Raw genomic sequence first — 14678 nt, forward strand, 5'->3', positions numbered from 1 at the left:
CAGATACATCTCTACCAAAGGAGGTGTAAGGTGCTCCTTCCCTCCTCTAGCCTGCAGGTTACCCTTGGGCAAGGTGCAGCACCTGATTAGCCCCCGAGCAGGGTCATGTGAAGCTATCGGAGCAGGTGGTGGATGGTCATACGAGCAGCCGGTGCAGATCACAAGTCCTGGTTACGTGACCACTGACACCAGGCAGACAATCTCTGAAGAGTATTGATAATGGCTGGGGGAAATTTCTGAAATGCCTGGTTTGCTGCTGTTGTTACTGTGCAATCGAGAATCTCCAAAGGGTAGGCCCCAAAATCCCCGGCTTTGCCTGCTGCTGGCGACCGAGGCTGGGGTCGAAACATTCGGACAGAGATGGTACTCGGTACTTGGTGTCGGAGGGCTGATCGGAGCTCAAAGTTTTCGGACGACTCAGAGTCGGACTGTGGTCGGGCATGGCAGGGAGAGTTTTCTTCCTTCTCCCGTCTGCGTGAGATGTGGGACATTTGAGAGACTTTGAACTTTTTACTGTGCTCATGGACTTCTTCATCAAGTTATGGTATTGTTGCACTGTTGTAACTATATGTTATAATTATGTGGTTTTGTTAGTTTTTTTCAGTCTTGGTCTGTCCTGTGTTTTGTGATATCACACCGGAGGAAATATTGTATCATTTCTTAATGCATGCATTACTAAATGACAATAAAAGAGGACTGCGTGTCCTCATAACCTATTCTAATCTAATTCATTTTTATCCATTTCAACAAGCATATCCCACCATTTATTACTTTATTTATTTAGAGATTCTTTGTTTCATCGGCTACCAGCCAGAAGTCGCTCAGATTCACCAGCACCATCTTAAATTGGAACTCTGCTTTCCAAAAACTTCTATATATTTGCTCTAATAGGGTGCCATGGTGATATAGCGGTCAGCATAACGTTATTACAGCACCCTTCCAACCAAACGAACCCACACTTGCACGACCAGTTAGCTTACTAACCCGAACAGCTTTGGAATGTGGAAGAAAGCCAGAGAACCTGAAGGAAACGTGGAGAATGTACAAATTCCTTACAGACAGCAATGGGAATTGAAGGTGAGTCAATGGCGCTGGAATAACGTTACGCTAACTGCAATTCTACCATACCGCCCTAGATAAGCAAAATTACAGAAGTTTCTGGAAAGCAAGGTTTCAGTTTAAGACGGCACTGGTGAATCTCAGCGACTTCTGACTGGTGGCCAATTGAAGCAAAGGAAACAGCTAAACACCTTGTTAATCACTCTTCTTCTGGCAAACGATCATCGCAAGCTTCACCCCTCAGTCTCGGAGGCTGGTGGCAGAACCAAGGTGAGGCGGGGCAGCAGGCCCGTCACAAAGAGCGAGGAAGGTCCGAGGTTTGATCGATCTAAGTGCCCGCCCAAACTGGAAGGGTTGGCTCCAGGCCAAGTCGAGACGGCAGGGTCCAGGGTCCAGAGCATATCGAAGCAACAGAAGCCAACGTTTGGACGACAACTCAGGCGCCAGGCCAGATTGAAAAGGTCAGGGTGTCGGGGCCGGAGGCAAGGGACGGATCATTTCAGCTCGCTGCTCCGCTCTGCACTGAACTAAGGGTGTGGGGATGGACTCTGCAGACTTTGGTTCAGAACAATATTTGCTTGCGTTTATTGTTCACATGATTTGTTTTTTTTCTCTCTGCACATTTGGTATTTGACAGTCTTTTTTTAATGGGTTCTTTTGGGTTTCTTTGTTTTGTGGCTGCCTGTTAGGAGACAAATCTCAAGGTTGTATAATGTATACGTACTTTGAACTTTGATTAAATAATAAAATGCTGAAAATACAGGTAGCATCAAGGGAATAAGTCAGTCCATGGCCTCTGCTTGTGTCACGATGAGGCCACACTCGGGATGGAGGAGCAACACCTTATATTTTGTCTGTGTAGCCTCCAACCTGTTGGTATGAACATCAAATTCTTCTTCTGTGGTAAAAAAAATTCCCTCCCCCTTCCCTCACCATCTATTCCCCCTCCAGTCTCTTACCTCTTCTCACCTATCACCTTGTCCTTCCTTTTCTGCTATGGTCCACTCTCCTCTCCTATCAGATCTCTTCCTCTCCAGCCCTTTACCTTTCCCACTCACTTGGCTTCACCTATCACCCTCTAGCTATCCTCCTCCCCCCCACCACCACCTTTTTATTCTGGCATCTTCCCCCTTCCTCTCCAGTCCTGAAGGAGGGTCTCAGCCTGAAACATTGACTGTTTACCCTTTTCTGTAGATGCTGCCAGACCCGCTAAGTTCCCCCAGCATTTTGTGTGTGTTGCTTTGGATTTCCGGAATCTGCAGACTTTCCTGTGTTTATGTCATGGGTACAAGAATAATGTTAATTATTTCAGATTTCTTCTACAAGTGCTTCTATTCCTTTACACCTCATGTACCTGAGTGCTACTTATCTCAGCCACTCTATGTTAGACCCCAAAACCATAGATATATATAGGCAGAATTAGTCCATTCGGCCCATCAAGTTTGCTCCACCATTCCATCACAATTTATTGTCCCTCTCAACCAATATTCCCAATATTTTGTAATGACCAGTGTGCACAAAAAATGATGTGCTATGCAAGTTTTTGCCCAGTGACAACATGTGTGCACTGAATTTTATATATAGAGGTATTCATTTTAACAGCTAGCAAAATACTGTCAATAAGAACTTAAGAGCTTTTATACACCACCAATACTTGATTTGCTTGCTAAATGACACTTCAAAAAGTCAAGTTTCCAAATATCACTCCACTTCTTCCCACTTGCAAATTCGCCGTCGAGGTAGAGGGTGACAAACTTTTGTGCGCTAGTAGCAAAAGACGTGTGTGCACACACACCTTAAAGTGAATATTGCTCTCAACCCCATTCTCCTGCCTTTTCTCCATAACTTTTGACACCCTGACTAACCTACTCCTCAGCTTTTTCTCTGCAGGTTTCGGCCTGAAACGTCGACTGCACCCTTTTCCTAGATGCTGTCCGGCTGACTGAGTTCCTCCAGCATTTTGTGTGTGTTGCTCAGATTTCCAGCATCTGCAGATTTTCTCCTGTTTGTAATCGAGAACCTATTACCCTCCGCATTTAATATACCCAATGACTTGGCCAGTCATCTGTGGCAATGAATTCCACAGATTCACCATCCTCTGGCTAAAGGAATTCCTCATGATCTCTGTTCTAAAGGGATGTCCTTGAATTCTGAAGCTGTGTCCCCTTGTCCTAGACTCTGTCACTATTAGAGACATCCTCCAACCTTGTAGCCAGTTTCACATTCTAGCCACTTCCTGTATTCTTATGTTGAATAATCGTGTACACCGGCAGCCTGTGATCAATGCACTGTGAGATCCAGTCTTCATCCCAAACCCTTTGAAAGAGAATACAGGACTAAGGAGCATGGGCAATTGTTATTGCAAGCACAGAGTGTTTGTATACCAGTGGGAGATAACCATTTAACTCTAATTGCTACAAAATACATCTTATCAGATTAAATTCCATTTTAATTGATTGTGGTGCCTCCGACTGAAGAATTTATGCTCAGTGTCATACCACGTTGCAGCAACTAAATCAAAGGAATTCAAGTATCAAACAACAACTTTATTCGCCATATACATTCACTCAGAGGGTGGTGCAGGTGTGGAACGAGCTGCTGGTGGAGGTGGTGGGTGCTGGCTCGATCGCAGCTTTGGAAAGGTTTGGATAAGTACATGGATGGGAGGGGTATGGAGGTCTGTGGCCCAAATGCAGGTCAATGGGACTAGGCAAGATAACAGTCCAGCACAGGAACAGATGGGCCAAAGGGACTACTGTTCTGTAGCGCTCTTTGACTCTCATGGGCATGGTTGGAATACACAAAAAGCTGGAGGAATTCAATGGGTCAGGCAGCTTCTGAGTAGTAGAGGTACTGAGTGATTTCAGGAGGTTACAACAGCCACAGCACAAACACACAATGGCCCCTCAATACGATGGCATGCTTCCACAGCGAGGTGTCCACCACAGCCGGCCTTGAGGGGAATACCTTGACGGAATGCTTGCCACAGCGGCACGGTGATTAACGGGACGCTATTACATCATAGGGCGTTGGAGTTTGGAGTTAAATTCTGGCACTGCCAGTATTTGTATTGTTCTCCTCATGGCTGTGTGGGTTTCCTCTGGGTGCTTCAGTTTCCTCCCACAGTCCAAAGGCATTCCAGTAAGTTAATTGTTCATTGTAAATAGTCCTGCGAGTAGGCCAGGGTTAAGTAGGTGGGTTAGCTCTGCCATGGATGGTCCCAAGACCAGCCGCAAAAGGAGGAGGGTTGGGCATAGGGCTAGCAACCTCATCTTTCGGGAGGAGAAGATGGCAGCGCGCCGCGCGTGCGCAGCTCTCTGGTGAAAAATGATGTTGTATCTGTTAAATAGGGGCCGTGGACAATTCTGATTTGATGGAGAATGGACGTGAAAGCACAGAGCAATATCTGGAGAAATTTCTCAAACGCCCGTCCGCTGCTGTCATTACTGTGTGGTCGGGAATCTTTTGGAGGGTAGGCCTCAAATCCCCGGCCTTGCCTGCTTTTGGCGACCGAGAAGGAGGTCGAATCGTTCGGATAGAGATGGCGCACAGTACACGGTGTCAGAGAGCTGATTGAAGCTCGAAGTTTTCAGATGACTCAGAGTCGGATTGTGGTCGGCATGGCAGGGAGAGTTTTTCTTCCTTCTCCCGTCTGCGTGAGATGTGGGACATTTGAGAAACTTTGAACTTTACTGTGCTCACGGACTTCTTCATCAAGTTATGGTATTGTTGCACTGTTTGTAACTATATGTTATAATTATGTGTTTTGTCAGTTTTTTCAGTCTTGGTTTGTCCTGTGTTTTTGTGATATCACACCGGAGGAAATGATGTATCATTTCTTGATGCATGCATTACTAAATGACAATAAAAGAGGACTACGTGTCTTCATAATCATAATCCTGTAAAAACCCAGAGCTACAGACACACCATCAGCAGCTCCAAAGACCCCATCCCTGGGAAAGGAAGGTTCTTCAATGTGCAGGCAACTTGACGGACTGCCCCAGGACAGAAGACTCTGGCGAGCTGCTTTCAGCAACCTCTCTCCCACAAACATCAGCAGGAAATGTCCACATCACACGATTTGTACCAGCAGGCCAACCTCCAGAGCACCATTTAACATCAAAAGATGTAAGCGTTCTGCAGGTTGCTCAGGATTGGAAAATGGACGTGGACTTGGGGGAAAAAAAAGCTTGTGCTTCCCCCAGACATTGTGGCTACAACACTCCAGCTAGACATGGTCCTGTGGTCCACAACAGCCAAGCTGGCATATGTTGTGGAATTGACAGTACCATGGGAAGATGGTGTCGAAGAAGCTTATGAGAGGAAAAAGACCAAGTACTCTGAACTGGCAACTGAAGCTGCCCAGAATGGCTGGAAGACCAAGATTTTCCCTGTAGAAGTGGGATGCAGGGGATTCGTTGCTACGTCTATGACCAGTCTGTTGAGGAAACATAGAAACATAGAAAATAGGTGCAGGGGTAGGCCATTCAGCCCTTCGAGCCTGCACCGCCATTTATTATGATCATGGCTGATCATCCAACTCAGAACCCCGCCCCAGCCTTCCCTCCATACCCCTGATCCCCGTAGCCACAAGGGCCATATCTAACTCCCTCTTAAATATAGCCAATGTACTGGCCTCAACTGCTTCCTGTGGCAGAGAATTCCACAGATTCACCACTCTCTGAGTGAAGAAGTTTTTCCTAATCTCAGTCCTAAAAGGCTTCCCCTTTATCCTCAAACTGTGACCCCTTGTTCTGGACTTCCCCAACATCGGGAACAATCTTCCTGCATCTAGCCTGTCCAATCCCTTTAGGATTTTATACGTTTCAATCAGATCCCCCCTCAATCTTCTAAATTCCAACGAGTACAAGCCCAGTTCATCCAGTCTTTCTTCATATGAAAGTCCTGCCATCCCAGGAATCAATCTGGTGAACCTTCTTTGTACTCCCTCTATGGCAAGGATGTCTTTCCTCAGATTAGGGGACCAAAACTGCACACAATACTCCAGGTGTGGTCTCACCAAGGCCTTGTACAACTGCAGTAGTACCTCCCTGCTCCTGTACTCGAATCCTCTCGCTATAGATGCCAGCATACCATTTGCCTTTTTCACCACCTGCTGTACCTGCATGCCCACTTTCAATGACTGGTGTATAATGACACCCAGGTCTCGTTGCATCTCCCCTTTTCCCAATCGGCCACCATTCAGATAATAATCTGTTTTCCTATTTTTGCCACCAAAGTGGATAACTTCACATTTATCCACATTAAATTGCATCTGCCATGAATTTGCCCACTCACCCAACCTATCCAAGTCACTCTGCATCCCCTTAGCATCCTCCTCACAGCTAACACTGCCACCCAGCTTCGTGTCATCCGCAAACTTCGAGATGCTGCATTTAATTCCCTCATCCAAGTCATTAATATATAGTGTAAACAACTGGGGTCCCAGCACTGAGCCTTGCGGTACCCCACTAGTCACCGCCTGCCATTCTGAAAAGGTCTCGTTTATTCCCACTCTTTGTTTCCTGTCTGCTAACCAATTTTCCATCCACATCAATACCTTACCCCCAATACCATGTGCTTTAAGTTTGCACACTAATCTCCTGTGTGGGACCTTGTCAAAAGCCTTTTGAAAATCCAAATATACCACATCCACTGGTTCTCCCCTATCCACTCTACTAGTTACATCCTCAAAAAATTCTATGAGATTCGTCAGACATGATTTTCCTTTCACAAATCCATGTTGACTTTGTCCGATGATTTCACTGCTTTCCAAATGTGCTGTTATCACATCTTTGATAACTGACTCCAGCAGTTTCCCCACCACCGACGTTAGGCTAACCGGTCTATAATTCCCCGGTTTCTCTCTCCCTCCTTTTTTAAAAAGTGGGGTTACATTAGCCACCCTCCAATCCTCAGGAACTAGTCCAGAATCTAACAAGTTTTGAAAAATTGTCACTAATGCATCCACTATTTCTTGGGCTACTTCCTTAAGCACTCTAGGAAGATGGGGGTGAGGGGTCACTACCTCCAACAACCAATCAAGTCCTTGTCAAATGCAGCAGAAGAAAGCCGCAATTGGATTTGGATTAAAAGGAAAGACAACAACTGGGCTGCAAGATGACAACAGGAGGGTACAGAAATGAGGGGGGTGTATCTGGGATGCCAGGTAGCATCGTTGAGCCCTCTGGAGATGTCATGGGCTTATCAACGATACGTCAAAGAAGGAGGGTGCCCACCTGATGACGTACCTACCCTTCCTCCTTGTCACCACTCCAAGCCCCCTGCCAACATCGAGAGTGCCAATTTACCATAGGGATTGAAACATCAAGTCCTAGTAGCTCTACTGTAGGCTTGCTGAGTATCCCCGCAGGAAAATGAATCTCAGAGTTATATATGGTGACATATATGTTCTTTGATAACAACACTTACTCTGAAATTTGAAGTAACAGATGGATTGCTGGCTGGCGCGGTTCACTGGGTCGGGAAGGCCAGTTCCACACTTTATCTCTCAATAAAATAAAATGAAAATCACTATCTTCAGCAAAAGCTTACTTGAAGAGTTTAAAGGAACACCCACTTTCTCATCCGAGTAAGTCACCAGTTTAACCAAAACCCATCCCCATTAAATCGTAATGAGCAGTGAAATTCTTTTTAATCCCCATCTGCTGTTGTTTTGTTGAAATAATCTGCTGCAATCTAACGAGCAATTTTTCCATCGCTTTAATCCTAGCATTAGATTAGTTCCAAGATTTAGTATTCCTTAATTTTAATCATTCGATCCGAGCAGAGTTTATGATGCATGCATTACCCAGGCACGAGCCGCGTTGTAGTAATGAATCAAGCCTCACTATAAACCAAAAGCAATTAAATAAATCTAAATCTTGCTTAGTGATGCAAAAAGGAATTAAATATCACTGCTAAAATCAATTATAATGCTGTAATATTTAATTCAATTTCGGCCATGCAACATATATTTTTAGGCCTTACTGGGACTTTGTATCTGAATTGCACATTTGGCAGTAGTGTGTGTTCTTGGTAAATAGTCCCACTGGGAGAACTATTAGACTTCCTGTAATTTCAGGAATTGCATTTCCTGATTGCTAGAAAGCTCTATTGGAGACAATTTCTCACGTATTCGTCAATAGTGGAAATGTGGAGACCGGGGTAGTGATGATTGATATCCTTAATGGGTCTCCATAATTAAAGCAGGAAGTACTGTCCTGCGTATCAAACACTTATAAAGAATAATGACTAAATTAATAATAGTACTTGCATTTATGGAGCACTGTACCACATCAAAACATCTCAAGCAATTCACGCGCTGAATTAACTGGCATTCTGGTTACAACCATGGAACGGCATTTGTTGCTACACTGACTCAGTGGTCAACACCGTAGTTCCACAGTAATGTAGTGGTTATCACTGCGCTATTACAGCTCAGGGCGTTGGAGTTCAGAGTTCAGTACCGGTCTCCTCCTTTGTAAGGAGATTCTGCACGTCCTCCCCGTGGAATGTGGGTCCCCCCCCCCCCGGGTGCTCTGGTTTCCTCCCACAGTTCAAAGACGTACCGGTTAGTTAGTTAATTGGTGGTTGGAAATTGTCCCATGATTAGGTTAGGGCCAAATCGGGGTTGTCGGGCAGTGTGGTTTAAAGTTCAAAGCAATAACAAGAATGCAGAACAGTGTTACAGTTAAAGTAAATTTATAATTGAAGTACATAAATGTCACCATATACAAACCTGGGGTTCATTTTCTCGTAGTCATACTAAATAAATCTACAGAATAATAACCAGAATAGAATCAATGAAAGACTGCCCAACTTTAGCGTTCAACCAGAGCGTAGACTAAGCAAATACAAAAAGAAAGAAATAATAATAATAATTAATTGATTAGCAATAAAGATCAAGAAGAATAGGTAACTAAACTCTGTAGCCTTTTAAGTGGGATTCGGTTTGTTCTGATAGATGATTCAAGACCCTTTCGGGATAAGCATGAGTGCAGACGATGTTGGACTTTCAGTCAGGGACACTTAATACCTGAGGTGCTTCAAAATCAAACAAACACTTCATCAATAACTTGCTTCACGATAGGAGGGAGTTAAGAGTCATAGAGCATAAACACTACAGCACAGAAAGCAGCCCTTTGGCCCATCTAGTCCATGCCAAAATGTTATTCTACCTAGTCTCGTTGATCCACGCCAAAGGCCAGAGCAACTCTGTTCCTGTTTAAAACCGTTAAGGTTGAATGTTGGCACCTTTTAGCTTCCTCTGGTTAAGGCTTCAGATGTCAAAGATTCCACCACCACAGATAATCCCTCCGCACTTCTACACAGAGTCAGTACTGATGCACAACTGAAGCAGCCCTTTCGTATTTGTAACTCCACGAGAAACTCCTCGCAAGTTATACTGACAGGACCATCCACTCTGCAGCTTACTGTTTCACTCCTCAGTGGCAGCGCATCACTTCTCCTGAGCCTTTTAAAAAATAAAACAGTGCAGAACTTTTGCTTTTTTTTCTCTGAGAAACTCATTCATAAGTGAGATTGGAAAGAATTCCCACAAGAACAGCTGGAATATGTGATTTCTCAACCTTATCCTAATTTCTCCCCAACCCTCTTCTCTCTTTTTCCATTCCCCATTCTGACCCCCTCCCACCCTTTCCCTTCACCTCACCTTAAGCCTTAAGTTTCCCTCCTCCTTCCCTTTCTCCCGTGGTCCACTCTCCTCTCCTATCAGATTCCTTCTTCTTCTGCCCTTTCCACCTATCAATTCCCAGCTTCTTACTTCATGGCCCACCCACCTTCACCTCACCTGGTCTCACCTGTCACCTGCCGGCTTGTACTCCTTCCCCTCTCCCAACATTCCGCCTCCTTCCTTTCCAGTCTGATGAAGGGTCTCGGCCCAAAACGTTGACTGTTTATTCCCTCCATAGGTGCTGCCAGAGACGCTGATGCAAAGAATCTAAGGAGCGCAGTCACAAACAACAACAAAATGCTGGGGAAACTCAGTAGGTCAGGCAGCATCTGTGGAAGGGAATAAACCGTTGATGTTTGAGGCTGAGACCCCTCTGCAGGATTGGAAAGGCAATGGACGGAAGCCAGAATAAAAAAGGTCGATGGAAGAGGAGTACAAGCTGGCAGGTGATAGATGAGACCAGGTGAGGGGGTAGATAGGTGGATGGGGGAAGGGTATAATTGGTCCTGACGATGGGTCTCCTCCGGCATTTTATATTTGTTGCTCTGGTTTTCTAGTATCTATAGAATCTCTTGTGTTTACAGGTCACAAATTAAATTGGAAGGAATTCCCAGAAGACTAGCTGGGACACAAGACCGTAAGAGCATAAGATATAGGAGCAGAATTAGGCCATTTGGCCTATCAAGTCTGCTCAGCCATTTCATCAAGGCTGATCCAATTTCCCTCTCAGCCCCAATCTCCTGCCTTCTCCCTGTATCCCTTCATGTCCTAACCAATCAAGAATCTGTCAACCTCTGCCTTAAATATACATAAAGACTTGCTCTCCATACCTGCCCGAGGCAAAGAATTCCACAGATTCACCACTTTCTGGCTGAAGAAATTTCTCCTCATCTCCATTTTCAAAGGACACCCTCTATTCTGAGGCTGTGTCCTCTGGTTTTAGACTCTTCCATCATAGGAAACATCTTCTCCACATCCGTTCTGTCAAGGCCTTTCACCACTCGACAGGCTTCAATGATGTACCCTCATCCTTCTGAACTCCAGTGAACACAGGCCCAGGACCAGCAAACACTCCTCATATGAGAAGACTTTCAATCCCCGGATCATTTTCATAAACCTTTGAACCTTCTCCAATGTCAGCACACCCTTTCGTAGATAACGGGCCCAAAAACTGCTCACGATACTCCAAGTGGGGCCTCACCAGTGCTTTATAAAGCCTTGACAGTACATCCTTGCTTCTGTATTCTAGTCTTCTCAAAACGAACGCTAACATTGCATTTGCCTCTCTCTCCACCAAATGAACCTGCAAATTATCCTTGACGGAATCCTGAACCAGGTCCCCTTGCACCTCAGATTTTTGAATATTCTCATTTATAAAACAGTTTACGCTTTTACTCCTTCCACCAAAGTGAGAGGGGGGGAGAGGGGGGGGAGAGAGGGGGGGGAGAGGGGGGGGGGGGGGGGAGGGGGGGGGGGAGAGGGGGGGGGAGAGGGGGGGGGAGAGGGGGGGGGAGAGGGGGGGGAGAGAGGGGGGGAGAGAGGGGGGAGAGAGGGGGGAGAGAGGGGGAGAGAGGGGGGAGGGGGGGGAGAGGGGGGAGAGGGAGGGAGAGAGGGGGAGAGAGGGGGGAGAGAGGGGGAGAGAGGGGGGAGAGAGGGGGAGAGAGGGGGAGAGAGGGGGAGAGGGGGAGAGAGAGAGGGGAGAGGGGGGGAGGGGAGTTACCAGAAGTTTGAGAAATCTCAGTGTTCACGCGGTCAGGTTGGAGGTTACCCAGACGGAATACAAGGTGTTACTCCTTCACCCTTTTCCCCCACTTGTTTGTACATTCTCCCTGTATAAAGACGGACTGGTTAGCAGGTGAGTTGATCACCCGGGAGTAACGGGACGGCCCGGGTTCCTGAGGGCGGAAAGGCCCGTTACCGTGCTGTATCTCTGGAGGGAGAGACTCCGGTTGACCCGCTGAGTTTGTGCTTGTCGCTCTGAGAGCTGATAGATCTGCCGAAATGAGAAGAGTGCAGGTTATCCAGTGTTAAGTTGGAGCGGCACTCCCCGCACGTTACGGTCCAAAATAAATTTTATTTTTGCTTGCAGGTGTCTATTCAGCTGTTAATGGCAACTGCCTGTTTTGATTGCTGTATCTCTCTGGCCCTGTGTAACGTTACCACTCTACCCTGGCTAATTAACACATTCAGATGGGTGACAACAAACAATAAACAAAGCGTGCAGTTCAGAAGTGTGTATGATTACAACTGTTAGTAGGCTAATTAGATGCAAATTCTTGCATTAGCGATGGTGTCTATTACATTAACAATGCACTTGCCATCATAAAACTGCAGTTAAATTAATGTTAAATACATGCAAATTTCTGATTTTTCAAAACAGCATCTTATTACATTAATGATATGTTGCTGTCACAATACTGGCGACAAATTAATTATAATTATCATTTGGTAATGTGCCTGTGCTTTAGTCAATTACTGATTTGAAATCCGACGTATTTAATTTCTTTCTGGTGCCGAGCCTCACTGTGGAGAAATGCGAAGTGTTGGAATCATTTCAGGAACTGGAAAGTGATTCATTTCAGACTTCTGTCTCGAGGAAGAGGGAGGGGGGAAGAGCACAGATTCCCGCATTTTAATTAGCTTTTAATTGTCGTGCCGCAGGCAATTCAAGCAAATTTATTGTTGAGTGGGACTTGCCAGGAACGTACGTGTGGCAATTATACGCTCACCGCTAAAGGAGTTGGCCTTTCTGCTCATCTGGTTCATGCTAGCGTTTACACTCGTACCTTACCTTACTCGTGGGTTCGGCTTGACCTGCCTGGAAGGCACACAAACAAACTTTTCACTGGGGACACAAAATACTGTGCGGACGCTGGAATCTGCAGAAGGAGCTGGAAGACATCAGTGTGTCAGGCAGCATCTATGGAGGGAAATGGGCAGCTCAGGATTCTTCATCTAGACCAGGGGTTCCCAACCTCCAACACCATGGACCCTTTGCTTACTGATATTGGTCATTCTTATGCCATGGATCATACCATTAAGAAAGGGATCCATGACCTGGTCTGGAACCCCTGATCTTGACTCGAATTAAGATTTTGTACAATAAATATCAAAGTTCAGAATTCAAGTTAATCTTATTATCAAAGTACATATATGCCACCAAACTCTACCCCAATATTCATTTTCTTATGGACATTTGCGGTAGAACAAAGAAATACAATAGAATCAATGAAAAGCTGCACACTAACACTGACAAACAACCAATGTGCAAAATAGACAAACTGCAAATACACAAAATAATAATACTGAGAACATGAGTTTCCGTCCATGGGTTGTGTTCAGCGATCAGTTCAGAGTTGAGGTGAGTGAAGTTATCCATGCTGGTTCAGGAGCCCGATGGTTCAGGGGTAATAACTGTTCCTGAACCTGGTGGTGTGGGACCTGATGGTTGAGGGGTAATAACTGTTCCTGAACTTGGTGGTGTGGGACCTGATGGTTGAGGGGTAATAACTGTTCCTGAACCTGGTTGTGTGGGACCTGATGGTTGAGGAGTAATAACTGTTCCTGAACCTGGTGGTGTGGGACCTGACGGTTGTGGGATAATAACTGTTCCTGAACCTGGTGGTGTGGGACCTGATGGTTGAGGGGTAATAACTGTTCCCGAACCTGGTGGTGTGGGACCTGATGGTTGAGGGGTAATAACTGTTCCTGAACCTGGTGGTGTGGGACCTGATGGTTGTAGGGTAATAACTGTTCCTGAACCTGGTGGTGTGGGACCTGATGGTTGTAGGGTAATAACTGTTCCTGAACCTGGTGGTGTGGGACCTGATGGTTGAGGGGTAATAACTGTTCCTGAACCTGGTGGTGTGGGACCTGATGGTTGAGGGGTAATAACTGTTCCCGAACCTGGTGGTGTGGGACCTGATGGTTGTAGGGTAATAACTGTTCCTGAACCTGGTGGTGTGGGACCTGATGGTTGAGGGGTAATAACTGTTCCTGAACCTGGTGGTGAGGGACCTGATGGTTGAGGGATAATAACTGTTCCTGAACCTGGTGGTGAGGGACCTGATGGTTGAGGGATAATAACTGTTCCTGAACCTGGTGGTGTGGGACCTCTTTCCTGATGGTAGCAACAAGAAAAGTGCCTGGCCTAGATGGTGGGGGTCCTTCATGATGGATGCTGCTTTCTTGTAGCAGTGCTCCTTGAGATGTGATCATCTGTACACCCATCGTGGCCCCTGCACCTTATTGTTGTCCTGCGCTGTAACTACAATTTGCCGTTTAAAGGTGTTGGTGTTTCCATACCAGGCTGTGATGCAGCCTGTGGACTTGCCACAACCTATGGACTCACTTTCATCTCATGTTCTCGATATTTATTGCTTATTTATTGTTATTATTCCTTTCTTTTTGTATTTGCACAGTTTGCTGACTTCTGCATTCTGGTTGAATGCCCCAGTTGACTGTCCTTCATTGATTCTGTTATGGTTATTATTCAATAGATTTATTGAGTATGCCCACAAGAAAATGAATCTCAGGGTTGTATATGGTGACGTCTATGAACTTTGATTATAAATTTCCTTTAACTGTAACACAACGTTCAGCATTCTTGTTATTGCTTTTCTTTTTGTACTGAAGTCATTGGCTTTATTTGTCCCATGTACAGCGAAATGCGTTGTTTTCTGAATGAAGAGCATGCTGAGCACCCTTGGCCTGTCTTCTGTAAAGTTTAAGGAGCAAGAGGAGTCTCTTTGCCATTGAGGACATCAAGAGGAAGTGTTTCAAGAAGCTGACATCCATCATTAACGAGCCTCTCCATCATCTGGGGCATCCCCTCTTCTCATTGTTACAATCATGGAGGAGGTGCAGGAGCCTGAAGACCCACACTCCTCCACCATCAGAGTTCTGAACCCATGAACACTACCTC

At 45.6% G+C, this 14678-nt stretch overlaps 1 long non-coding RNA gene across 1 annotated transcript in view; it reads left to right on the forward strand.

Annotated features, from left to right (window-relative positions):
* Positions 1-14457, forward strand: part of LOC134356011 (uncharacterized) — an 81528-nt gene extending 67071 nt beyond the window's left edge. The window contains exon 3 of the long non-coding RNA XR_010020259.1: positions 14418-14457. This is a non-coding gene — a long non-coding RNA (uncharacterized LOC134356011). The remainder of the gene's footprint in view (positions 1-14417) is intronic.
* The last annotated feature ends 221 nt before the right edge of the window (positions 14458-14678 follow it).

Source organism: Mobula hypostoma, chromosome 13 (genome assembly GCF_963921235.1).
Source record: "Mobula hypostoma chromosome 13, sMobHyp1.1, whole genome shotgun sequence".
Classification (NCBI taxonomy): domain Eukaryota; kingdom Metazoa; phylum Chordata; class Chondrichthyes; order Myliobatiformes; family Myliobatidae; genus Mobula; species Mobula hypostoma.